The sequence below is a fragment of the Carcharhinus amblyrhynchos genome, chromosome X (assembly GCF_965287045.1).
Source record: "Carcharhinus amblyrhynchos chromosome X, sCarAmb.v2.hapA, whole genome shotgun sequence".
In the NCBI taxonomy this organism is placed as follows: Eukaryota; Metazoa; Chordata; class Chondrichthyes; order Carcharhiniformes; family Carcharhinidae; genus Carcharhinus; species Carcharhinus amblyrhynchos.
This window is the reverse complement of record NC_137359.1, coordinates 13619278-13646160: the sequence shown is the minus strand read 5'-3', so window position 1 is coordinate 13646160 and position 26883 is coordinate 13619278. Positions and strand designations below refer to the sequence as shown.

General features: G+C 47.5%; 1 protein-coding gene across 5 annotated transcripts in view; it reads right to left on the bottom strand.

Moving 5' to 3' along the window:
- Positions 1-26883, bottom strand: part of LOC145362040 (transmembrane protein 198-like) — a 90893-nt gene that overhangs the window by 32306 nt on the left and 31704 nt on the right. The gene's annotated exons all lie outside the window — the stretch shown is intronic.

Genomic DNA, 26883 nt, shown 5'->3' with positions numbered 1-26883 from the left:
ACATTCGCCCCTCCACATCTGGTGAATAGTCTCAAAGCTGCAGCTGTAACTGACTGGGGAATGAGGCTGGAAAGCCTCGCCAAGCTCCACGCACCATCTGAGAGACGAGGAGTTTCCACAACGGCTTTTAGTGCAGGATCTCACCGCAAACAAAATCTGTTTTCCATTTCCCATTTAAAGGTCTAACATGTCTTGGAGGGAGTAGAGAAGAGGAAACCAAATGAATCGCTGTAACAGACTGAACATTTACTCAGTATAATCAAGCCTCTACACCATCACAATGGCATCTTCCTGTGCAGCATTACGTCTGACAGGTTTTTTCCTAACACTATGGCCAATCTAACCGCAGTTTAACAGAGCAAGATACTTGTAGCCCTTTCAATGCTTTTTTTTTAAGAAAAAAGAACTTGCTGACTTAAGAATTGGCCACATCACATGAATAGGAGCAGTGCCAGTTCTACACTATGGAACACAAGGAATGACAGTCAATGAGTCAAGTCTCAACTGTATTTCCATTTGGTATTATTCGTGAACTAACACTCAAACGTTCTGTTCATGGTTTAACCGAATCATGCCTTTTCCATGAAAGAAAAAGTGCTTTCCTGGACCCAAATTTTCCCTGGCGAAGTGAGCAGATAGTGAGTTTGCTCCAATTTCTCCATATCTTTAAATGACAAAACAATGCTACTTCTTCTGGAGAGTTAAGACTTACTCAGTTAACGGTAGGGAGTTGGAGAGAGTTACAGAACAAAGAGATCTAGGGTACATGTTCATAGCTGCTTGAAAGTGGAATCACAGGTGGACAGAGTGGTGAAGAAGGCATTCCACTTGGTTTCATCGGTCAGAACATTGAATACAGGAGTTGGGATGTCTTGTTGAAGTTGTACAAGACATTGGTAAGGCCACACTTGGAATACTGTGTACAGTTCTGGTCACCCTATTATAGAAAGGATATTATTAAACTAAAAAGAGTGCAGAAAAGATTTATTAGGATGCTACTGGGACTTGATGGTTTGAGTTATAAGGAGAGGCTGGATAGATTGGGACTTTTTTCTCAGGAGCGCAGGAGGCTGAGGGGTGATCTTATAGAGGTCTATAAAATAATGAGGGGCACAGATCAGCTAGATAGTCAATATCTTTTCCCAAAGGTAGGGGAGTCTAAAACCAGAGGGCATAGGTTTAAGGTGAGAGGGGAGAGATACAAAAGGGTCCAGAGGGGCAATTTTTTCACACAGAGGGTGGTGAGTGTCTGGAACGAGCTGCCAGAGGCGGGTATCTTATTGAATGACGGGGCAGGCTCGAAGGGCTAGACGGCCTACTCCTGCTCCTATTTCTTATGTTCTTATGTACAATTTTGTCTTTTAAAAAGCATTTAGACAGTTACATGGGTAAGATGGGTATAGAGGGATATGGGCCAACCTCGGGCAACTGGGACGAGCTCAGGGGTTTAAAAAAAGGGGGCAGCATGGACAAGTTGGGCCGAGGGGCCTGTTTCCCCGCTGTAAACCTCGATGACTCTATGAATTGCTCTTGTTACTGTGCAGCAACACAATTGGAAAAACATGTTTTTGCTGACATGACATCGAACAATTCCTTCCTTAAAGTTGACTTCAGGGGCTAAATGAATGCAAGCTGTTGCTGTGACCTCATTCTTTGAGGGGAGTAGCTGACTACTCACATCCCAGTTTCTTTCAACTATTTCAATGTTTGGTGCATACTTAAACAGTGAAACCAAGGAGTGTCCTTTCAATATGACTCAACTCTGCCCATCCAGAGTTTCCAGATGGGATTTTGTAGGGTCTGTGTTTACAAGTTGCTCCAAATATGTCAGTTACAAGCATAATGAGACCGTGGCATTTTTATAAATAAAGACTTGCACTTAAACAGTGCACAGCAAGCTCTCACAATGTGATAAGCACCAGCTTATCTGCTTTAATGATGTTAGTTGAGTGATAAATATTGGCCAGGACACTGGGGAGAACTCCTCTGCTCTTCTGCAAATAGCGCCTAGGGATCTTTTACATCCAACGCGAGTTAATGTCTTATCCGAAAGATAGTTTCCGTGACAGTGCAGCACTCCCTCGGTGTCGCACCGAGAATGTCGGTCTCAATTCTTAAAATTCACTTTAGGGGGTGTGGGTATCATTGGCTAGCCAGCATTTATTATCCATCCCTAATTGCTTTTGAGAAAATGGCCTTCTTGAACCCACTGCAGTCCCTGAGGTGTAATTACTCCTATAGAGCTGCTCGGGAGGGAGTTCCAGGATTTTGACCCAGCGACAGTGAAGGAACAGGGGATATATTTCCAAGTCAGGATGGCGAGTGACTCCGAGAGGAACCTCCAGGTGGTGGTGTACCCAGGTATCTGCTGCTAGATAGAAGTGGTGGTGGGTTTGGAAGGTACTGCCTAAGGAGAGTTGCTGCAGTGCATCTTATAGATGGTACACACTGCTGGTACTGTGTATCGGTGGTGGAGGGAGTGAATGTTTGGGCATGGGGTTGCAATCGGTGGGCTGCTTTGTCTCTGCATGATGTTGGAACTACTTCACTCGGGGGGCTGTGTATTTGTGGAACTCTCTGCCCCAGAGAGCAGTGGAGGCTGAATCAATCAACAGATTCAAGAGAGAGCGTGAGATATGTTTCTGGTGGAAACCAGGATAAAGGACGATGGCAGGAAAGTGGAGTTGAGACCAGGACGAGATCAGCCATGATTATGTTCAATGGCGGAGTGGACCCTCCCTGGGCTTGGAGAACTCAGACAGGGGGCAGGACACCCTATCAGGGCAGCTGCTTCAAACCTCCACACGTGTGGGCCACCCACCCAGGCTGTGTAAATGACCCCAACCTTGCAACCTGGGACTAGGTCAAATGGCCTACTAACACCAAAAGGTGGAAGTTCTGCAGAGTTTCGGGCCCATTGTGGTTGGTGTTGAGGTATCACACGTTATCCTACAGTCTCGTGGTCTGACACCACCCCAACAATGATGGAATGAAAGACTTTCCTTGTGACGGACGACATCATCGAGGCCTTGACCCTTCAGGTAAGACTCCCCTAGTTGGTAACAGGCACTGCTCTCTCCTATCGTGTTACCTTCTTCCAAAGGTAGAGGGCGGCATGGTGGTTAGCACTGCTGCCTCACAGCGCCAGGGACCCGGGTTCGATTCCCGGCTCGGGTCACTGTCTGTGTGGAGTTTGCACATTCTCCCCGTGTCTGCGTGGGTTTACTCCCACAGTCTGAAAGATGTACTGGTTAGGGTGGATTGGCTGTGCTAAATTCTCCCTCAGTGTACCCGTACAGGAGTGTGGCGACTAGGGGAATTTCACAGTCACTTCATTGCAGTGTTAATGTCAGCCTTACTTGTGACACTAATAAAAGTAAATAATAATAATAAAAGAGGAAATAAACAGAAGTATTTCCTTCCCCCGTCTCAGCAGTGTCTGCCACCTGCTTGAAGTATTGGTGATCCTTTGGTGACTATGGTGGAAGCCATTGACACCGGCTGACATTTGACCTCGCAGTGACTTCCCCAGCGATGGCCCGGGCTATCTCTGTGTGGGATCGCAGCTTCAGGTTCCAGAGGAGCGAGTCCCAGCAGAGATAGCAAAAGGCAGCCTTCCTCAGACGGGCCCACGCAGCTATTCGGAGGCAATTCCTGAGCTTGTGGCGTCTGGGACCAGGGGGCCTTGTCTATCGTCCCTCTGCCTGCCTTTGCCGAACCTCCTTCCAGTTCACGACAGTCGATTAGCCGCAGACCCTGTGGAGTGTCCAAGCTGAGTGGTGCAGTTGGAGCAGAGGCTGGCTGTTGGCAGCAGCAATTTGCCCTGGGGCGCACGATCTCTGTCAAGAGACTCGTACAGGCAGAGATTCAGCAGCAAAGACATCGTGCAGAATAAACCAGTCCAAACCATCCCAACACAGAATCAAATCCACACTGTACCAGACCTAGGAGTGGAAAGTTTGGGAGTCTGATTTCAGACACAAGAACAACAACTTGCATTACATAGCACCTTTTAATGTAACAAAGGCACGTCACGGGGCATCATAAAACAACGTTTGATGAAGAATCCTTGCTGTGGATGAAAAGGCCGGGATTTTACCGTTCCGCCAAAATCGGCTCCAACCGAACTGGAAAACTTGCTGCCAAAGGCCCACTGACTTTGGGTGGAAATTTCTGGTTTCACCCTCTGAGGCTGAACACACTCTCAGCATCACCCCTCAACATTTCACGTCTAACAACTGGGAGGGTGACATTGCTGTTCCCTGGCAAGCTGTACAAAATACCATAGGCTTCAGCCCCCGGCAGCCAACTGCTCACTGCATCCAGGAAACTACTTGAAGGACTTGCTATACAGTCATAGAATCCCTACACAAGGAGGCCGTTCAGCCCATCGAGCCTGAACTAACAACAATCCTACCCAGGCCCTATTCCCAGACATTTACCCTGCTAATCCCCCCCACCCCCACTAAGGGACAATTTAGCACGGCCAATCCACCTAATCCGCACATCTTTGGACTGTGGGAGGAAACTGGAGCACCCAGAGGAACCCACACAGACACGGGGAGAAATCCACACAGACAGCAACCTAAACCGGGAATCGAACTCGGGTCCCTGGCGCTGTGAAGCAGCAGTGCTGGTCACTGTGCCGCAGCAGAAAAATCCATCACATTGCAGGGGCAGGGTCCAGAAAATCCCGGCTATTGACTGCAATGTGCATGAAGATGTCCTGTGATTGCAAAATACATTTTTTCGATGCAAATCTCCCTTTCTTCAAGTAGAACCAGTCCTCCAACCTACACTGGGGGCAGCGCGGTGGCACACTGGTTAGCACTGCTGGGGTTACGGTGAGTGGGTGGGTAAGTGGAGCTGAGTCCACGAAAAGATCAGCCGTGATCTTATTGAATGACGGAGCAAGGGGCCAGATGGCCAACTCCTGCTCCTAGTTCATATGTTCTCCCCCGTGTCTGCGTGGGTTTCCTCCGGGTGCTCCGGTTTCCTCCCACAGTCCGAAAGACGTGCTGGTTAGATGCTAAATTCTCCTTCACTGTACTTGAGTGACGACTGGAGGATTTTCACAGTAATTTCATTGCAGTGTTAATGTAAACCTACTTGTGACACTAATAAATAAACAAACTTAACCATTGAAAGGCTTGTAAAACACATCTGCTGAATTTGGCACACTCTCAGCTTCACATCAGCCATTTTTTTCCGCTGAGATTCTTGTACAGAAACTTTTGACAGCGAGCAGAATACATTTTTGCAATTACCTTCAGGTCTATTTGCTCAGTACAGACTGTGCTATTATCACTGCCTCAACAATAGGCAGTTTAACATGGTGCATTACATTAATCTGGATGAATTCAGCCAGTACAAAAAGGAGACACTGTCTAAACGGGCCAGTAAGAAATGTCCATTTAAGTACATCAAAAATTCCTTGTGTCAGGCCAGGGTAATGCTCAGTATGAATTAGAAATTATAGAAGAGCATTTCTTGTACAGCACGAGATTCCTTTCTTTAAAAACAAAACTTGATACTACCATTAAGGCAGATATTTATGCCCACATATTTCACACAGTGCCGTTAAGAGATGGCAGAGTATTATCAGGTTTGATTAAGTCACAGGTTATACCCTTAGGGCTACAAATAAATTCAAACTTATTCTCTGTTCATTCATGTTCAAAATCCTGGCACTCCCTCCCTAACAGCACTGTGGGTGTACCTACACCACATGGACTGACTGATATCCAATAACAATCCTGGAACTCCCTCCCTAACAGCACTGTGGGTGTACCTACACCACATGGACTGACTGATGTCCAATAACAATCCTGGAACTCCCTCCCTAACAGCGCTGTGGGTGTACCTACACCACATGGACTGACTGATGTCCAATAACAATCCTGGAACTCCCTCCCTAACAGCGCTGTGGGTGTACCTACACCACATGGACTGACTGATGTCCAATAACAATCCTGGAACTCCCTTCCTAACAGCACTGTGGGTGTACCTACACCACATGGACTGACTGATGTCCAATAACAATCCTGGAACTCCCTCCCTAACAGCACTGTGGGTGTACCTACACCACATGGACTGACTGATATCCAATAACAATCCTGGAACTCCCTCCCTAACAGCACTGTGGGTGTACCTACACCACATGGACTGACTGATGTCCAATAACAATCCTGGAACTCCCTCCCTAACAGCACTGTGGGTGTACCTACACCACATGGACTGACTGATGTCCAATAACAATCCTGGAACTCCCTCCCTAACAGCACTGTGGGTGTACCTACACCACATGGACTGACTGATATCCAATAACAATCCTGGAACTCCCTCCCTAACAGCACTGTGGGTGTACCTACACCACATGGACTGACTGATATCCAATAACAATCCTGGAACTCCCTCCCTAACAGCACTGTGGGTGTACCTACACCACATGGACTGACTGATATCCAATAACAATCCTGGAACTCCCTCCCTAACAGCACTGTGGGTGTACCTACACCACATGGACTGACTGATGTCCAATAACAATCCTGGAACTCCCTCCCTAACAGCACTGTGGGTGTACCTACACCACACGGACTGCAGTGGGTTCAAGAAGGCAGCTCACCACCACCTTCTGAAGGGGCAGTTAGGGCTGGGCAATAAATGCCCATATCCCATGAACAAAAATGAAAATGTTATTCAGCGCTGCCTGCCTTCATAAAAGGATAATCTTCCAACTGGAGCCTTCCAAATTCCATGGCTGTTTTCAGTTGTACAATCTCTTCTTGCCCATGTGGGGAGATAGATTTTACCTTCAAAATAGCAGCATGCTCCCCCTATTCTGAGAGTCCAAGATCATCCTGATTTAGAGGTTTGGTTGCGTTTTTCCCAGCCAGCATTTCCTTTAAAACATCAATGCCTAGATACTAGAAATACAATTATGCAAAAGGCTCACTCTTCCCATCCATAAACCTTATTTCCTATTGTTATTTTTGATCACACTTTTCATAGAAATTATAGAATCCTGACAGTGTAGAAGGAGACCATTCAGCCCATCAAATATGCACTGATCATAATCCCACCCAGGCCCTATTCCCATAACCCCACTTATTTACCCTGCTAATCCCCCTGACAGCAATTTAGCATGGCCAATTCACCTAACCTACACATCTTTGGACACTAAGGGACAATTTAGCATGGCCAATCCACCTAACCCACACGTCTTTATACTGTGGGAGGAAACCAGGGCACTCAGAGGAAACTTACATTCACCATCTGATCATGAACAATTTACTATTTTCCATTAAATTGGACAGTTTCAGGAACAACCCTTGACTGTGAAAATGGACACTCCAAAACGTTAAGATCTGCTATGATGTACTCCAGACAAATGGAATGAAAGGATTAAAAATATATTGAGCTCTGTCTATACTTAGTATGCCAGTTGCTATAGTACCATATCTCAGCAATTTACAATAAAGCAATGCTACCACAGCAGTGACAGGGGTGTTCAGAAGGGTACCATTAGCAAATGCTTTACGAGCACTGTAGCTAGATATAGGAGTTCTAATAACACTGTTATTTCAAGTATGTAAGACAATTCCCATCGGTACTGCAGATGCTTATGCTTTTGCTGGTCTCAAACCTGTCCGATACTGGCTCATTTCTCACAAAAAGTTATAGGAGAGGGGACATCTGCCCATTGACTTATGCCAGCTGGCTGCCCATGGCAGCGGAATTAGATGGGGCAAACATTGAGTTGCGATGGGAAACTGTGCCGATTGTGCTGCACTTGCTTGGCACTGTGACCAGAGCTTGCAACTGTCTGGAAGAATCCTCACGCAGAAGGAGGGAAACATGTGGAAAGAGTTTCAGAAAGGTTTGCGGTGTAGCTGGAGCCGAGGGAAACTGTTACCACGGACTGAAGAGGAACAGGAGAAGATCTTCTACTGAGCACTGAGTGTCAGGGAATGCCCAGTACATGTAGTTACATCCAGGGCAAGGAATCGAATGAATGAATTTTGTCTTTTGTACTTGAACTAACTCTTAAACCTTTATCTAACTTCAGTCATCATCAAGTCTTTTGCGCAGCAGAAGGAATCCACGCCAAACATTAGATACCTCGGAAAACAAAAGCGTACTGTGTAAAACCCTTCAGCAGAGTCGAAAAGGGTGAAATACTGACTGACAAAAAAGAACCTACTTTTTTCTTGAGATGTCAGCATTAAATTTAAGTCTCGGTGATATCACCACAATTAACCTCAAACCATATATTAGTTGTAAGAAAAATGCAGCCAACAGAAGGCGGTAACAATATCATCAAATCTCTCCTTCTCGTCTACAATCTACTCCATTAATCTCCTTAGGACAAAAAAGAACAAAGAAAATTACAGCACAGGAACAGGCCCTTCGGCCCTCCAAGCCTGCACCGACCATGCTATCCATCTGAACTAAAACCCTCTCCCCTTCCAGGAACCGTACCCCTCGATTCATGTACTTGTCAAGATGCCCCTTAAAACTCACTATCGTATCTGCTTCCACTCCCCCCGGCAGCGAGTTCCAGGCACCCACCACCCTCTGTAAAAAATCTGCCTCGTACATCTCCTTTAAACCTTGCCCCTCGCACTTTATGCCCTCTAGTAATTGACTTGTGTCTGCATAAATATTCCCCGATGCACAAATACAATGGAGTAAGACTCCAGGATATACACCATCCCCCCCCTCCACCCCCCAAACCCCATTTTGGACCTGTGGCTTCTACAGATCCTGTGATGGTTGACAGCAGATTTTGGAGGGGTTGGACGGACTTCACTGGTGCGAGATGTTGGGAGTGTATAAAAAAGGCTCACAATCAACTGTTGAAAACTGAATTCCCCGACGCCAACTTGTAAAGGAGAGATGATAGTCAGGGTTAATGTTTGGCGGCACGGTGGCACAGTGGTTGGCACTGCTGCCTCACAGCGCCAGGGACCCGGGTTCGATTCCCAGCTTGGGTCACTGTCTGTGTGGAGTCTGCACATTCTCCCCGTGTCTGCGTGGGTTTCCTCCCACCGTCCCAAAGACGTACTGGTTAGGGTGCAGTGGCTGTGCTAAATTCTCCCTCCGTGTACCCGAACAGGAGTGTGGCGATTAAAGGCCAACTTTAAGGGCATTCAAATGGTCAGTGGATAGGCATATGGATAATATTGGAATAGCTTAGGTTAGAGGGTCATTAGATTGGTTCCACTGGTCGGTACAACATTGAGGGCCAAAGGGCCTGTACTGCACTGTAATGTTCTATGTTCTAAAGGATTTTCACAGTAACTTCATTGCAATGTTAATGTAAGCCTACTTGTGGCAATAATAAATAAACTTATCAGATATGTTGTCCACAAAGATATTTCCAAGACTGGTGTCTGCACCGCCAGTGAAAGCTTGTTTGTAGTAATAATTAACTATCTCTATTCGCTGAGGCACTCGCTGTGCCTATTGCTACATCTCACAGCTAACGCCTACATTTCTCAGCAATCTCACTGAAGCTAACTGCAGCGCGAGACAAGACGAGATCACAGATCTGCTGCAGAAGCCTCATCGGGGCTTTCAAGACACAGTCACTATCGCCGATTGCTGTGCAGACACATGGATTTGGGTCGGTGTCTGTGGGAGTTTGCACATTCTCCCCGTGCTTGCGTGGGTTTTCTCCGGGTGCTCCGGTTTCCTCCCACACCCCAAAGATGTGCTATTAGGCTGATTGGTGTAACAAATTGTCCCTAAATTAGTCTCCCCTCAATCTGGTTTCCAATGTGGAGTGCCATAAGCGTAGACAAGGGTCATGGGTGGAGAGGGGACTCACAATGTTAAAATGGCGGCGTGGGCTCGTTGGGCCGAAGGGCCTGTTTCCCGGGCTGGGTTGTTCTTTGGTTCACATCACCGTTTACGCCCACATGGCTTTCACCCAGCTTTGGTACCCAGCTCTGACGAAGGGTCAACCAGACTGGAAACGTTGGCTCGATTCTCTCTCCAGAGAGACTGTCAGACCTGCTGAGATTTTCCAACATTTTCTGTTTCAAATTCCAGCCTCCGCAGAGTTTTGCTTTCATCTTTTGACAGTTTTTGACCACGTGTGCCTTTCAGGGAATCACAGAAACCTCAGCATTGACTCGGTACAGGAGTCAGCCCCCCGGTGCTGTTGAAAGGAAGTATTTAGATAACAGCAGTGAACTCACAGTAACCGTCCGGTATTGGTTCAACACCAGCCAATGCAACGCTGTGCCTGGAGAGCTGTCGGCCAATTTGATTGGCTGTCCAAGCTGTGACACCCTTTCAAGTGCTGATGGAAGTCCCGTCTGCAGCCAATCAACACTCGAGAGCTCGCCATCCAAAAAATTAGGCCATTAAAAATAAAATCAATACTGGATTTTGCAGCCCCTGCCGCCCAATGAGATGTTATAGTCCTGACAAAGTAAACAGCAATTTAGACAGCCTGCCACATTCACCAGGCAACGTAGAGATGCCATAAATTCCCTGACATTTCCAAATTTAGAAATGTCTTGAAAGTACAGGGAAATCACAAGTAGAGAAAACAGAGAGAACCAGGCTCGCTGTAGACTTGGGGAGAAGTGGTTTAAACAGCGAGTTGTCGTGATCTGGAAGGCGGTGGAAGCAGATTCAATCTGAACTTCCAAAAGGGGGCATTGGATAAACATTTGAAAAGGAAAAGGGGCTAATGGAAAAGAAAACAGGGAAGTGAGACTAGTTGGCTGGTTCTTCCAGGGAGCTAGCACATCCACAACTGGCCTCTCCCTCTGGGGGAATAGTTCTGTGATTTATTGTCACATGTATTGGGATACAGTGAAAAGTATTGTTTCTTGCACGCTATACGGACAGAGTATACCATTCATAGAGAAGGAAAGGAGATGGTGCAGAATGTAGTGTTACAGTCTTAGCTAGGGTGTAGAGAAAGGTAGGTACATTCAGAAGTCTGACAGCAGCAGGGAAGAAGCTGTTCTTGAGTCGGTCGGTACGTGACCTCAGACTTTTGTATCTTTTTCCCAATGAAAGGAGGTGGAAGAGAGAGTGTCCGGGGTGCGTGGGGTCCTTAATTATGCTGGCTGCTTTTCTGAGGCAGCGGGAAGTGTAGACAGAGTCAATGGATGGGAGGCTGGTTTGTGGATGGTTTTGATGGCTTTGATTTATAAGGATTACTTTCGGTCTATAAAATGCACTTTGATCAAAGGGTTTGTCTTCCAGCCACACTAACTTGACCTCCAAATCTTCCTTATTAATGATAACATCACAGTTTGGAATTGGCGAAGGAAGCTGTTATTAACTTCCCTCTAAAAGGCTGTAATCTCGACCCCACACACTTCTGACTTTGGACACTGTAACTGAAGCCTTTTGTGAAAGGAACTATATCCCTTTTGTCCGTGAATGCTGGCTCCAACCGAAAGCAGTCGAGCTAACCACTCAGTTTTGAAGATTCTTACAAACTTCATTTTATTAATAGCCTTCCAAAGGTTCCCTTCAATGAAGCAGTGTTTACTAAAAAGCTACCACATTCTGTCTGAAATAAGGTTGCATTTGAAGTTTGCCCATTAATATTTATTGAAAATTGAATATTTAAAAAGGGCATTCTTTTCTTCAATGGGCTCTCAAGATTTGTGTCATTTAGCATAAATGCATTAAAAGCGACACTTTGTCTAGCATGAGGGCACTTGTTCTGAGCACAGCCAGTTATCAAGGCGGAATCTGATGCTTGTGAGAATGGCAGGATCTGGATCCAAAGTGGAGCATTGGAGGATGCTCCACATTCAGTTGGCTTCCACAACAAAAAATCCAAAGCAGGGTTTCATTTAAGCCCCTTTACAAAACCTTGGGGAGTACATTGCAAGAGCATTGGAACATTTTCAGAAAGCAATCAGGAGTGGATGGCCAGGGGCTAGTTAACTAGTTCAGTCTCTAGTAGTCACTGACTGTGTCAGGCAGAATCCAGGTTCAGATAACCTCAGCGAGTCTGAAACATAACCAAGATCGGCCCATACAAAACGCTCTCAACACTGCTGTCCTCTGTGATGGTGGATCATTAACTCTGCTTTCTAGTGTTCTCAAAACCCTTCTCATTTGCATATACACAAGGGAACACTGTGTGGGAAACGAAACATGCTGTAAATCAGGGATTAATTGATTGGACCAGAAATCAGAGCCAATTCAAAGTGGGTCACTTGTACTGTGCCAAAGCAAAGCTTGACTTACTCAGAGCTCATACTTCCTGCTTTCAATTATTTTCTTTTTCCTTTTCAATTTTATTTGTCTATGCTCCTATAAGGCATTGAATCCACGCTGAGCGAGTCTTCCAGGCACAGTCCATCTTCCAGCAACTCCCCCCAAAGGCTAACGCTCATCAAACGCCAGGAAGCTATTGTACCACAGCCACAGTGCAGCCAGTAACGGTCTTTATCCAGCGTATCCCTGTTTGTGCTGCAGGATAGCGTCCAGGAGGGGGGACCCTGATCGTTTCCCACCCCCCCCCCATCAAGACCAATTGTTCTATCCTCTTGCTCTCTAACTGCCTGAGCTCCAGTAACTGGGAATTTCTGGATTAAACAGATAATTGCTCACTTGATACTCAAGCACATAATCCCAATCTAACCCTGCATTACAACAGTGACAGCATTTCAAAAGCATTTCATAGAAACTAGAAGCAGGAGGAGGCCACTCGGCCCTTCGAGCCCTGCTCCATCATTGATTTTGATCATGGCTGATCATCCAATTCAATATCCTGATTCCCCCCCCTTTCCCCCCAATATCCCTCCATCCCTTTAGCCCCAAAAGCGATATCTAATTTCTTCTTGAAATCACAAACACTTTGGCCTTAACTACTTTCTGTGGGAGTGAATGCCACACATTCCCCACCCTCTGGGTGAAGAAATGTCTCCTCACCTCAGTCCTAAAAGGTTTACCCCTTATCCTCAAACTCTGACCCCTCGTTCTGGACTTCCCCCACCATCGGGAACATTCTTTCTGAATCTACCCTGTCTAACCCTGTTAGAATTTTATAAGTTTCTATGAGTTCCCCTCTCACTCTTCTAAACTCCAGTGAATATAATCCTAACCGACTTAGTCTCTCATCATATGACAGAGCTGCCATCCCAGGAATCAGCCTGGTAAACCTTCACTGTACTCCCTCTATAACAAGGGCATCTTACCTCCAAAACTGCGCACAATACTCCAGGTGTGGCCTCACCAATGCCCTGTACAATTGCAGCAAAACATCCCTATCCCGATACTCAAATCCTCTCGCTATGAAGGCCAACATATCATTTGCCTTCCTTACTGCCTGCTGTACCTGCGTGCTTACTTTCAGCGTCTGATGCATGAGTATAAAGCACTTTGGAACATCCCAAGATTGTGAAAGACACTGTAGAAGTGTAAGTCTTTCCTTTTTAAACCTACTGAGCTATTGGAACACCCTCTGGAGCACAGCATGAGTCATCCAATTCCATGTTCTATCAGAGTGATCAGGAGTGTACACTAACATCCTGATGCAGCCACCAACACAACGAGAGTTCCCCATGGCACACTGTCTCACATAAATCACATAATAAGCTTCTATGTAGCTTTTAGGTTGACCTTTGCACTGATCGCGAGTCTTTTGTGGCGGCGAAGGTGGCTACCATTGGCCAGCAGTCAGATCTTCCAGCCCCATTGTCATACACGGGGTTTCCCTGTCGTTCTTTCCCTGCCACCGGGGAACCTGCGACCACCGTCAGCGAGACCAGAATGGCCTCCTTCCATGCTTATGAAATGTTCACTCCACAGATGGGTCACAAGGAAGCCATTTTGATTGGAAGATTGTTCCCAGAAGTGGCTATTACACCATTTCCAGTTTCAACAAGCTTGTTACAAATTTTCTTTTGACAAACACAGGAGATAGTCATCGGCTTCAGGAAGCATAAAGGAGAACATACCCCTGTCTACATCAACGGGCATGAAGTAGAAATGGTCGAGAGGTTCAAGTTTTTAGGTGTCCAGATCACCAACAACCTGTCCTGGTCCCCCCCATGCCGATGCTATTGTTAAGAAAGCTCCACCAACACCTCTACTTTCTCAGAAGACTAAGGAAATTTGACATGTCCGCTACGACTCTCACCAACTTTTACAGATGCCCCATAGAAAGCATTCTTTCTGGTTGTATCACAGCTTGGTATGGGCTCCTGCTCTGCCCAAGACCGCAAGAAACTACAAAAGGTCATGAATGTAGCCCAATCCATCACACAAACCAGCCTCCCATCCATTGACTCTGTCTACACTTCCCGCTGCCTCGGTAAAGCAGCCAGTATAATTAAGGACCCCACACACTCCGGACATTCTCTCTTCCACCTTCTTCCATCAGGAAAAAGATACAAAAGTCTGAGGTCACGTACCAACCGACTCAAGAACAGCTTCTTCCCTGCTGCTGTCAGACTTTTGAATGGACCTACCTCACACTAAGTTGATCTTTCTCTACATCCTAGCTATGACTGTAACACTACATTCTGCACTCTCTCCTTTCCTTCTCTATGAATGGTATGCTTTGTATAGTGCACAAGAAACAATACTTTTCACTGTATCCCAATACATGTGACAATAATAAATCAAATCTAATCAGAGTAAAAGATACAATGGAGGATATGTTGGCCTTTTCCAGATGTTCTGTGATTCATCGAACGAAGACCAGATGAATGATATGGTGCAATATGCTTTTCACTGGGAGCGAGGTGGCCGGAGTAAGGGTGGGTTTCGCTGCATTCACTCCCTGAATTCTATTGACAACACGCTCTGATCCAGATCACTGGTAACAGTCGTTCGATACAAAACAAGACTTGATGCCATCATTAGTTCTTGATTGTTTTAGCTAATGTTACGCCGTTGTTTAAGAAGGGTGCCAGGCAAAAGGCGGGGAATTATAGGCCGGTTAGTTTAACGTCTGTGGTAGGTAAAATGTTAGAATCCGTCATTAAGGAGGAAATTGCGAGGCATCTTGAAGGGAATTGCTTGATAGGGCGGACGCAACACGGTTTCATTAAAGGGAAGTCGTGTCTGACAAATTTACTGGAGTTCTATGAGGATGTGTCTAGGGCAGTGGATAGAGGAGAGCCGGTGGATGTGGTCTTTCTGGATGTGCCCCAGGGGTCAGTGCTGGGGCCTCAGCTATTTACCATTTATATAGATGATCTGGAGGAGGGAACCGAGTGCAGGGTGTCGAAATTTGCTGATGACACCAAGATTGGGGGAAAGGCAAATTGTGCGGAGGGTGTGGAGAGTCTGCAGAAGGATCTAGATAGGCTGGGCGAATGGGCCAGGAAATGGCAAATGGAATTTAATGTTGGCAAGTGTGAGGTGGTCCACTTTGGTAGGAAGAATGGTAGGAAGGACTATTACTTACGTGGCGAAAAACTGCAGCAGGCGACGGTGCAGAGGGACCTCGGGGTCCTTGTGCATGAGTCGCAAAAACCCAGCTTGCAGGTGCAGCAGGTGGTCAGGAAGGCGAATGGGATGCTGGCCTTCATAGCGAGGGGGATTGAATATAAAAGTAGGGAGGTCTTGCTACAGCTGTATAGGGCATTGGTGAGGCCGCAGCTGGAGTACTGTGTGCAGTTTTGGGCGCCGCACCTGCGCAAGGATATTTTGGCACTGGAGGGAGTGCAGAGGAGGTTTACTAGGCTGATACCGGAGTTGAGGGGATTGAGCTATGAGGAGAGGCTGAATAAACTAGGCTTGTACTCGTTAGAGTTTAGAAGAATGAGGGGAGATCTCATTGAGACGTATAAGATGATGAATGGGATGGATAGGATAGAGGTGGAGAGACTCTTCCCGCTCAAAAAAGACAGTAGGACTAGGGGGCACAGCCTCAAGATAAAGGGGAGGCGGTTTAGAACGGAGTTGAGGAGGAACTTCTTCACTCAAAGGGTGGTGAATCTCTGGAATTCTCTGCCCGTTGAAGTGGTGGAGGCTGCCTCGCTAAATATTTTTAAGAAGCGGGTTGATGGGTTCTTGATAAGAGAGGGGATTAAGGGTTATGGGGAGAGGGCGGGAAAGTGGAACTGAGCCACAACAGATCAGCCATGATCTTATTGAATGGCAGGGCAGGCTCGAAGGGCTGGATGGCCTACTCCTGCTCCTATTTCTTATGTTCTTATGTTCTTATGTAAAGCTTATCTGAGTACTGATTGTACAATGGACAATCCTCTGAGTGAAGAAGGATGGCTCGAGAGTGGGGATGGGGATAAGACCATAGCTTGAATTTCTCCTTAATACTCTTCACTGACAATCCGTGCAGAAGCCAACCTAAAACAGATTCTCACCTGGTTCTTCAGCCAATTATCTTGAAAAATGTTTCTTGAAGCACTGAAGTTTTATTTAATTCAATGCAATAAACCCCTCGCTCTCCACTCCACAATGAGCAATAATAAACCTGAACTGGCAGGTCCCCGTGGAGACTTAGTGAGTTCCAAACATCTACCATCATGTGTGTGTGCGTGTGTGTTTGCGTGTGCGCGTGTGTGTGTGCGTGTGTTTGCATGTGTGCGCGCGCGTGTGTGCGTGTGTGCCTGTGTGTGTGCGCGCGTGTATGTGTGTGTGCGTGTGCGTGTGCGTGTGCGCGTGTGTGTGTGTGTGTGTGTGTGTGTGTGCGTGTGTTTGCATGTGTGTGTGTGTGTTTGCGTGTGTGTGTGTGCACGTGCACAGAATCGTTCTGGCTCCAATATTTAGACAAGGCACTCGTTCTAGACTCCCCAACCAATGGGGCAGCGTTCCTACCAATCTACCCCCATTTGTTCCCCCTCTCTCTTACTACGTGCTAGCCCTGCCCCAGATGCTGTAAACGGAACTCCAGTCCTGCTGGCTCTCTGTCAGGATTAATGCGTCCTTACTTTTGTCACGGCGATCTCAAGCTTTCGACTTAAGCATTCATGCAAGAACAAAAAAAAACCCACATCAGGAGTTTGCAGCTGGCAAAATGCACCATAGAAAATGTACAGTGCAGAAGGAGGCCATTCAGCCCATTGAGTCTGCACCAACCACAATTCCACTCAGGCCCTCCTCTATATCCACCCGCTAATCCCTCTAACCTATGCATCTCACAGCCCTTAGGGGCAATTTTTAGCACAGCCAATCGATCTAACCCGCACATCTTTGGACTGTGGGAGGAAACCAGAGCACCCGGAGGAAACCCACGCAGACATGGGGAGAATGTGCAGACTCCACACAGACAGTGACCCGAGCCAGGAATCGAACCCGGGTCCCTGGCGCTGTGAAGCAGCGATGCTAACCACGGTGCCACTGTGCTGCCCAAAATCTAGCACAGCTCCACCAATCCGTTCTCCGATCTGACTGCCCAGCTGTGCGGGATATACAGAGTTTTGTGCAGCCGACCACACTCGCTGGGGAGACCAGACAGAAAACTGTAACCCAGCGAGAGTCATTGCCGAGAGAGAAGAGAATATTTTAACCAAAGCTTAACACTGGGGCAAAATAACTGGAGTGATTAAATAACAGGGAGCATTATATCAACTTGTTAAATTTGTGGCTGTGGCCTAATTAGGGTTTTTATGGACCACATATGGGGGTGTGCAACAAAAATTTAAAACAATAGTAAAAAAATTAAATTAAAAACATGTGCTGTAAAACCTCCAATGGGTTTTGTTTTGCTAAACGCTGGTTACAAAGCCATCCAAGGAACTGAGCACATTAATTAAGTTTGAGTCATATTTTATATACTATACAGCAAGCCAATTGTCAAATCTGTTTATATATATATTGTATACAGGATCAGGGGGCTGGGATTCATTGCTGGCAGTTCCATTCCTGCACCAGCCTTCACACAGCCTGGAGGAGCAGAGATTCCCACTCCCTCCTTGTTATCTAATACGGCACAGACACAGGCCATTTGACCCGACTGAGACATGCTGGCATTTATGCTGCACTCAAGCCTCCACACATCCCATCATCACAACCTTCTTTTCCCTTCTCCCTCACATGCCTATTCCCAGACCTCACGCTGACGTGACTCTCATTCCTTAGCTGGCAGGAGGGGAGACTCGGAATAGCGAGGCGATTGCCAGCAATTCTCGAATTGATTCCTTGCCACGCAATACCAACAGGGTCTTGCCAAAGTTCCAGGGGCTTACAATCACTGCCGCCTCGAGCAGTTCCAAACAGCCCCCTACCCCTCTCATAAAATGGGCGCTCCCCAGAGGGGGAATCCGTGCTGCAGCAAGATTTATTTTCAAAACTTTCCTTGCAGGGTTATTTATTTTATCCAGGGGGACCCCCGCGGAGATGCCGCAACAGCTCATTTCCTGAGTGACGCTGGACGCACTGCATCCCAAACAGCCAATTTAAGCCTGCCCTCCTCAGAGGGATTGACCGAGCATCCCTGCCTAAGGTCACCATAAAAATCAGACTTATTTAAAACAAAAATAGCCATTTAGCAAGGTCACAGGAATGTTACTAGAGTAAAGGTTTCCCTGCCAAAGATTTTGGAATACTGTGGTGTGTATTACTTAAAGAAGTGACCCATTCCTTTTTCTACCATGTGTCAATATTGGTTTCCATCTATTCTTCTGAAATTAGTCGTCCCACTTCTCTCATTGGGTAAATTTGGCGGCCAGTAGCAGCCAATCCGTCACATGCCAAGGAAGTTCTCAGGCTCAGTCTGTGCTGCCTTTGCTCAATCTCTATTCTAACCACTGCCTCTTAACATTCAATGGTGTACCCATCACTCAATCCCCCACTGTCAACATCCTTGGGGTTACCATTGACCAGAAACTGAACTGGACTCACCACACAAACACTGTGCTTACCAGAGCAGGTCAGAGGCTGGGAATCCTACAGTGAGTAACTCACCTCCTGACTCCCCAAAGCCTGTCCACCATCTACAAGGCACAAGTCAGGAGTGTGATGGAATACTCCCCACTTGCCTGGATGGGAGCAGCTCCAACAACACTCAAGAAGCTCGACACCATCCAGGACAAAGCAGACCCGCTTGGTTGGCACCACATCCACAAACATTCACTCCCTCCACCACCGACACTCAGTAGCAGCCGTGTGTACCATCTACAAGATGCACTGCAGCAATTCCTTAGGGTTGCTAAGGAACCCAAGGTTCCTTAGACAGCACCATCCAAAACCACAGCCTCTACCAACTGGAAGAACAAGAGCAGCAGATACCAGGGATTACTCCCACCCTGGAGGGTTTCCCTCCAAGTTACTCACCATCCTGACTTGGAAATATATTGACTGTTCCTTCACTGTCGCTGGGTCAAAATCCTGGAGCTCTCTCCTAACAGCACTGTGGGTGTACCTCCACCACAATTGATTGCAGCAGTTGCTGCCTTGCTATACTTACAGTTTTACAACCCACAGTTTGAACAACTTTAAGTTGGGCTGTTCTTGCAACTCTGACAAAAGCCTTATTCTGCCTCCACTCTTTGTCCTTTCTGGCCAGCTTTACATCAATTTCAAATCTTCAAGATTGCAAGAAGCCAAAGAGATTAGAACATAGAACACTACAGCACAAACAGGCCCTTCGGCCCACGAGTTGCGCCGATCACATCAACACCTACCAATCCATAGACCTATCTATAACCCCCAATCCCACTAATTCTTACCTAAAACGCCAATGACTATCCTATCAGGGTGTTTTTTTTGGTGTTCCATGCTCACAATTCTCAGCCAGGCGGTACAATTCATTGCTGGATGAGTGAATCCATTCACCCTGTTTTTGACTGCGCTGCTTAGATTTCACCTCACAGTGACAATACTTTTAAAAAGACTGAAGTATGGGTCAAAGGCCCCAGTGACATCCTCATAGATGGCTGGCTCTTTGTTCACTCCCTGTCTGACCAGCTTGTTGTCTGCGATGCTCCCAACAGTGTATAACACAGTGCTGACTTGATCTTTGCTCTCTTTATTCACAAGGAGCGTGCGGTACTCTAATGAGTTCAATCAGGACATTGAGGTTGGCCTATCGGAGTATGAACTCCCTGATTAAGGATCCAATTGATGGGCCAATCAGGGAGTTTATCCTTGTATTTAACCGGGGCGTGTCAGTTCCTCTGGCACCCCCTGAAGGTAGCCTGCTGACTGATAGCACTCTGTGTACTGCTGTTAGAGTTTGTAAATAAAGGGATTCAGCTGAAGGGATTTCTGCCTCTGAAAACTCACTACAGGTACTGGATAAAACATCATCACTAATTTTATCATGTCTATATAGTTTGAAGTGGTTCTGGAAGAGGCAAAGAAGAAGCCGTTTCCCACCCTGATTTTTTTGGCACCATTTGAATTGCCGATTGCTGGGCAGTCCTGGTTATTTTGTTGCCTCTGGTGTGGTTGCCGGGTTGGCCTCAAAGTCCTTCACCTGCTGAGCTGCCCCTGACATTTTTCCGCTGTTGCCCAGAGTGTCTCTGTGGATGTAGTCACTGCTGTCTTCATCTGTTATCGCAGGTTTTTCCCGAGATCCATTTGCTTCTTTCTCAGGAAGAGACCTTGCTGGGGACACATTTGTTGAAAGCACATTTATTTACAAACTAACTAACTGCAAAGGTTAGGAAGATCGAGAGATAACTGGAGCTATTCTCTTAGCTGCTTCTCAACCGTCATCTCACAGTCAGTGATATCACTGCGACATGGCTCCTTGTGCACTTGCCCAATGCCCATCATTAACCCGTCACACTGATTACTGGAGCCCCACACTGGAAATATACGCCAAAATCCCCGGCCATGGCCCGGATTCTCCAGTGCCGCTGCAACGAACGACTAAATTCTCCATTCTCGCTGCCAGTGGGGTGGGAACGAATGATTTCACAGAACCCAGAGACAGGACAGGATCCACTGCACTCAATGAACAACAGCATGTCAATGCTATGTTGAATTTTGAATACACTTGCAATGTCAGTATCCATAGAAACCAAAGCAAGTCCCAATCTGCGGAGCTGATGCTCGCAACTCGGAGTCAGAATGTTAACAAGACAATTTGTGATTTGAGCAGAAAAATCGAGGCTGAGGATCCAGTGCAGTGCTAAGGGTGTGCTGCAGTGACAGACAGGCCAAATTCAGGACAAGGCATTAAACTGATTTTCTCTCTGCTTCTTAGATAAAGGAATGCACTGGTTTCAAAGAAGAACAGGGGAATTGTCCCTGTTGTTGTTTCCCTTCCCACAGCTAGTGATGCACAAGGCAGACTGGCGGCACGATGGTTAGCACTGCTGCCTCACAGTGCCAGGGACCCGGGTTCGATTCCCCGGCAGCACGGTGGCACAGTGGGTTAGCACTGCTGCTTCACAGTGCCAGGGACCCGGGTTCGATTCCCTGCAGCATGGTAACACAGTGGGTTAGCACTGCTGCCTCACAGTGCCAGGGACCCGGGTTTGATTCCCTGCAGCACGGTGGCACAGTGGGTTAGCACTGCTGCCTCACAGTGCCAGGGACCCAGGTTCGATTCCCTGCAGCACGGTGGCACAGTGGGTTAGCACTGCTGCCTCACAGCGCCAGGGACCCGGGTTCGATTCCCTGCAGCACGGTGACACAGTGGGTTAGCACTGCTGCCTCACAGTGCCAGGGACCCGGGTTCGATTCCCTGCAGCACGGTGACACAGTGGGTTAGCACTGCTGCCTCACAGTGCCAGGGACCCGGGTTCGATTCCCGGGGGCACGGTGACACAGTGGGTTAGCGCTGCTGCCTCACAGCGCCAGGGACCCGGGTTCGATTCCCTGCAGCACGGTGACACAGTGGGTTAGCACTGCTGCCTCACAGTGCCGCCTCACAGTGCCAGGGACCCGGGTTCGATTCCCGGGGGCACGGTGACACAGTGGGTTAGCGCTGCTGCCTCACAGCGCCAGGGACCCGGGTTCGATTCCCTGCAGCACGGTGACACAGTGGGTTAGCGCTGCTGCCTCGCAGTGCCAGGGACCCGGGTTCGATTCCCTGCAGCACGGTGACACAGTGGGTTAGCACTGCTGCCTCACAGCGCCAGGGACCCGGGTTCGATTCCCTGCAGCACGGTGACACAGTGGGTTAGCACTGCTGCCTCACAGCGCCAGGGACCCGGGTTCGATTCCCGGGGGCACGGTGACACAGTGGGTTAGCACTGCTGCCTCACAGCGCCAGGGACCCGGGTTCGATTCCCGGGGGCACGGTGACACAGTGGGTTAGCACTGCTGCCTCACAGCGCCAGGGACCCGGGTTCGATTCCGGCCTCGGGATCATGTCTGTGTGGAGTCTGCATGTTCTCCCCGTGTCTGCGTGGGTTTCCTCTGGGTGTTCCGGTTTCCTCCCACCATCCGAAAGATGGTGCATTGGCCGTGCTAAATTCTCCCTCAGTTTACCCGAACAAGAGTGTGGTGACTAGGGGATTTTCACAGTAACTTCATTGCAGTGTTAATGTAAGCCTACTTCTGACACTAATAAACAAGTAAAATAAACAAACAAACTTCATCTGTTCCCATAGCAAGGGTTTCTTTCCTGGAACAGGTCGCCAGCCTGAGGCTTATAGTTTGAGGGGCACCGCTCTGCGTCAGGCTTGGCTGACCAGGAGTCACTCCCACTTTTACTGCCAGCCATCAGCATGTTTGGAAGGATTTGCAGGTTGACACTTAACCTATCTGACTGTGTTATAAATGCACCTTCCTTTGGCCAAGTCCTGGGGCAGAGACGCTGACCCCACTGCGGACCCCCAACCCTGATGCCCTGACAAAGAGCACTGACTATCTGACCAGTATCCCCTTCGCTGTTTGTGGGAGCTTCTTGTGAAGGAACCTCCTGCTTTATGACATTGACTATTTTTCCTACTCCGTTGGTTGAAAAGGACTTTGACACATTCCGAGATCGTGAAAGATGCTGTATAAACGGGAGTCTTTCTTCCTTCAAGATCTCACCTGTTTTCTCCAACACAGCAACACCACAAAGAATATTTATTTAACTTTATATAGAGGAGGGAAATATAATCTAATATTACAATGACCTGTCTGTCCTGGCCAACATTCCTCCTTCAATCAACACCTATCAAAATCAGAATAATTGGACATTTAGCTCATTGTTGCTCGTGGGATCTTACTGTGTGCAAAATGGCAGCCGCAACTGTTCACATAACAACAACAACTCGCATTTATAAAGGGCCTTGAGTGCAGAAAAGACCCAAATAAAATTTTGCAGCGAGCACCAGGAGGAGATATTCGAACAGGTCATCAAAAGCTTGGTCAAAGAGTTTTAGGGAACTGTTCTTAAAGGAGGAAAGAGAAGTAGAGAGGTGTAGTGAGGCAGTCCCGCAGCTTAAAGCCCAGACATCTGAAGGCACAGCCACTGATCGGGAAGCGATTAACATCAGCAATGCTCCTGAGGCTAGAATTGGAGGAGTGCAGAGATCTCAGAAGGTTGTTGAGTTGGAGGAAATTCTTACAGTGCAGAAGGAGGCCACTCAGCCCATCAAGCCTGCACCAACCACAATCCCACCCAGACCCTATTCCCATAACCCCATGCATTTCCTCTAGCTAATCCCCCAGACACTAAGGGATAATTTAGCACGGCCAATCAACCGAACCTACCTTTGGACTGTGGGAGGAAACCGGAGCACCCGGAGGAAACCCACGCAGACACGGGGAGAATGTGCAGACTGTCCACAGACAGTGACCCGAGGCCAGGAATTGAACCCTGGCGCTGTAAGGCAGCAGTGCTGACCCACTGTGCCACCCTTCACTGGGATGGCGAAAGGGATTAGGCAACAGCGAGATTCGAAAGCAAGAATGAGGCACTTGGAAAGAGCAAGTTTTTCTTATTATCTCTGCCATGCAAAGTGATGTCTGGTTGTATGCGACAGTCTGTACAGCTCTGATAAGTGCTTTTTAAACATGCACTCAGTCTGTGTTACCATCAATTCCAGGCAGCATGCACACACACTGCAATATCTACAACTGATAAAACCTGAAACAACTCTCACCGTCTATAAAGCAGAAGGGCACATAAATTGGGAGCTACAGCAGTACCCAGCCGCACGGTTTCTGTAGTGACTGAGTGTCAATAATAAGTCACACATAAGGAATCCCTCATCCTGCTGATTAAACAACTGCTCCGCTTCCAGCTAGCCAGCTTGTAATTTAATTAGAAGCTCTGACCCGATTAGACAGCCACATGCCCGACACAGTCGGACTTATTGCTGTAACAAGCAGCTTACAATCGCCCCAGACTGTGTAACGTGAGCCACTCTTTTCCACACATGCTTCAGAGTTATAACAGCCACCTGCCTAAACAGCACATTGCTCCGCAGGTTTGTGCAATCTCCCCCAGGGTAGGCTATACCAGGCTTCAATTTGATGGTTAAAAATGATCTTCATTCCCCCTAAGGCTTAATTGTTTTACAGTATGTCAGTAATGGTGTACTGAGCAACAGTGTCTATCGCAACTTACACTGCAGGGCACGGATTTTAAAATACTTCTCCAGAGTGTAAATGGAGTTTTAATGTTGACCTTACTTTCTTCTTCTCCACGTCCCTGATGTGGCACATTTAAAGTTCTGATTCTTGCGTTTAAATCTCTCCATGGCCTCACACTTCCCCATCTCCTCCACACCCTCCATCCTCATAAAAGAAACTTCACTCTTTTGGCTCTGCCTTCTCTCTGCCTCACCTCCAGCAGCCGTGCCTCTAACTGCAGAGCCCCACACTCCAAATAAGCCCCCTAACCTTCTCCATTTCCCCACCTCCTTCCCTTCCTTAAAACGCACCCTCTTTGACCCTGCGTTACAGCATCCCTCTTAACACCTCCTTCCTAATGCCCAGTATCCATTCCCCCCCCAGCCTTTGCAAAGCACCGACAGCACAGGGACTGCAGCCGTTCAAGAAAGATGTGCGTCCAAAGATGTTGGGTTTAGGTGGGGTGGCTGTGGTAAATTGCCCCTTAGTGTCAGGGGGATTTGCAGGGTAAATACATAGGGTTAAGGGATAGGGGCTGTCAGTGCAGACTCGATGGGCCAAATGGCCTCCTTCTGCACTGTAGAGATTCTATGAAGGAGGCAGCTCACCACCTCCTTCTCACGGGCAATTAGGGATGGGCAATAAATGCTGGCCTAGCCCGCGACACCCATGTCCCAATATCAAAAGCACCTCAATGAATCAAAACATTGTATGATCTTATTGGTCTGTTGACCCTGAGTGAAAAAGATTACAGACGGGGTAACTCTGGGGACAAAGTCTTTGTCCCTCATGTTTCTTCCTTACTTTCTCTTCACTGGGTCAACATTTCTCCCTCTCCACCAAAACGAGGTTAACTGAATGGATCAGTAGTATGAGTTTCACCAAGAACAAGGGGTTTGTGATGACCATGTTAAGAATGGGAGCAGGTATGGACTCCTCAAACCTGCTCTTCGATTTTCTATTTAATATAATTGTGGCTGATTTTCAATCTACCTCAACCCCACATTCACCTCATATTCCTCAGTATCCGAATGTGTAATAAGCTTTTCTCTTGAATATACTGGAAACCCACCTCTGGGGTAGAGAATTCCAAAAATTCACAATCCTCTATGTGAAGTATCCTGTTGGAGTGAGTGGCTGGAGAATCCCACCCTGGGTCACTTCATTTGCTGTAATCTGGTGAACTGGTGCACCGACAATAATCCCCCCCTCAATGTCAACAAAACCAAGATTGCCATCGGCTTCAGGAAGTGGAGAACATGCCCCTGTCTACATCAACGGGGATAAAGTAGAAAGGGTCGAGAGCTTCAATATGTATCCAGATCACCAACAACCTGTCCTGGTCCCCCCCATGCCGACACTATAGTTAAGAAAGCCCCACCAACGCCTCTACTTTCTCAGAAGACTAAGGAAATTTGACATGTCAGCTACGACTCTCACCAACTTTTACAGATGCCCCATAGAAAGCATTCTTTCTGGGTGTATCACAGCTTGGTATGGGCTCCTGCTCTGCCCAAGACCGCAAGGATCTACAAAAGGTCATGAATGTAGCCCAATCCATCACACAAACCAGTCTCCCATCCATTGACTCTGTCTACACTTCCCGCTGCCTCGGTAAAGCAGCCAGTATAATTAAGGACCCCACACACCCCGGACATTCTCTCTTCCACCTTCTTCCATCAGGAAAAAGATACAAAAGTCTGAGGTCACGTACCGACCGACTCAAGAACAGCTTCTTCCCTGCTGCTGTCAGACTTTTGAATGGACCTACCTCACATTAAGTTGATCTTTCTCTACACCCTAGCTATGACTGTACATTCTGCACCCTCTCCTTTCCTTCTCTATGAACGGTATGCTTTGTCTGTATAGCGCGTAAGAAACAATACTTTTCACTGTATCCCAATACATGTGACAATAATAAATCAAATCTAATCATCCTTATTCATCTATTTTTTTAAACCTTAGTACACACATACACACTCTCTTACTCTCACGTGCACACACGCACGCACACACACACTCACGTGCACACACGCACGCACACACACACGCACACACTCACGCATGCACACACACACACACTCACACACGTGCACACACACACGCACACACACGCACGCACACACTCACGCATGCACACACACACACGCACACTCACGCACACGCACACACACGTGCACACACACACGCACGCACACACACACGCACACATGCACACACACACGCACACTCACGCACACGCACACACACGTGCACACACACACGCACGCACACACACACGCACACATGCACACACACACGCACGCACACGCACACACACGTGCACACGCACGCACACACTCACGCATGCACACACACACACGCACACTCACGCACACGCACACACACGTGCACACACACACGCACGCACACACACACACACACACACACGCACACACACACACATGCACACACAGTGTT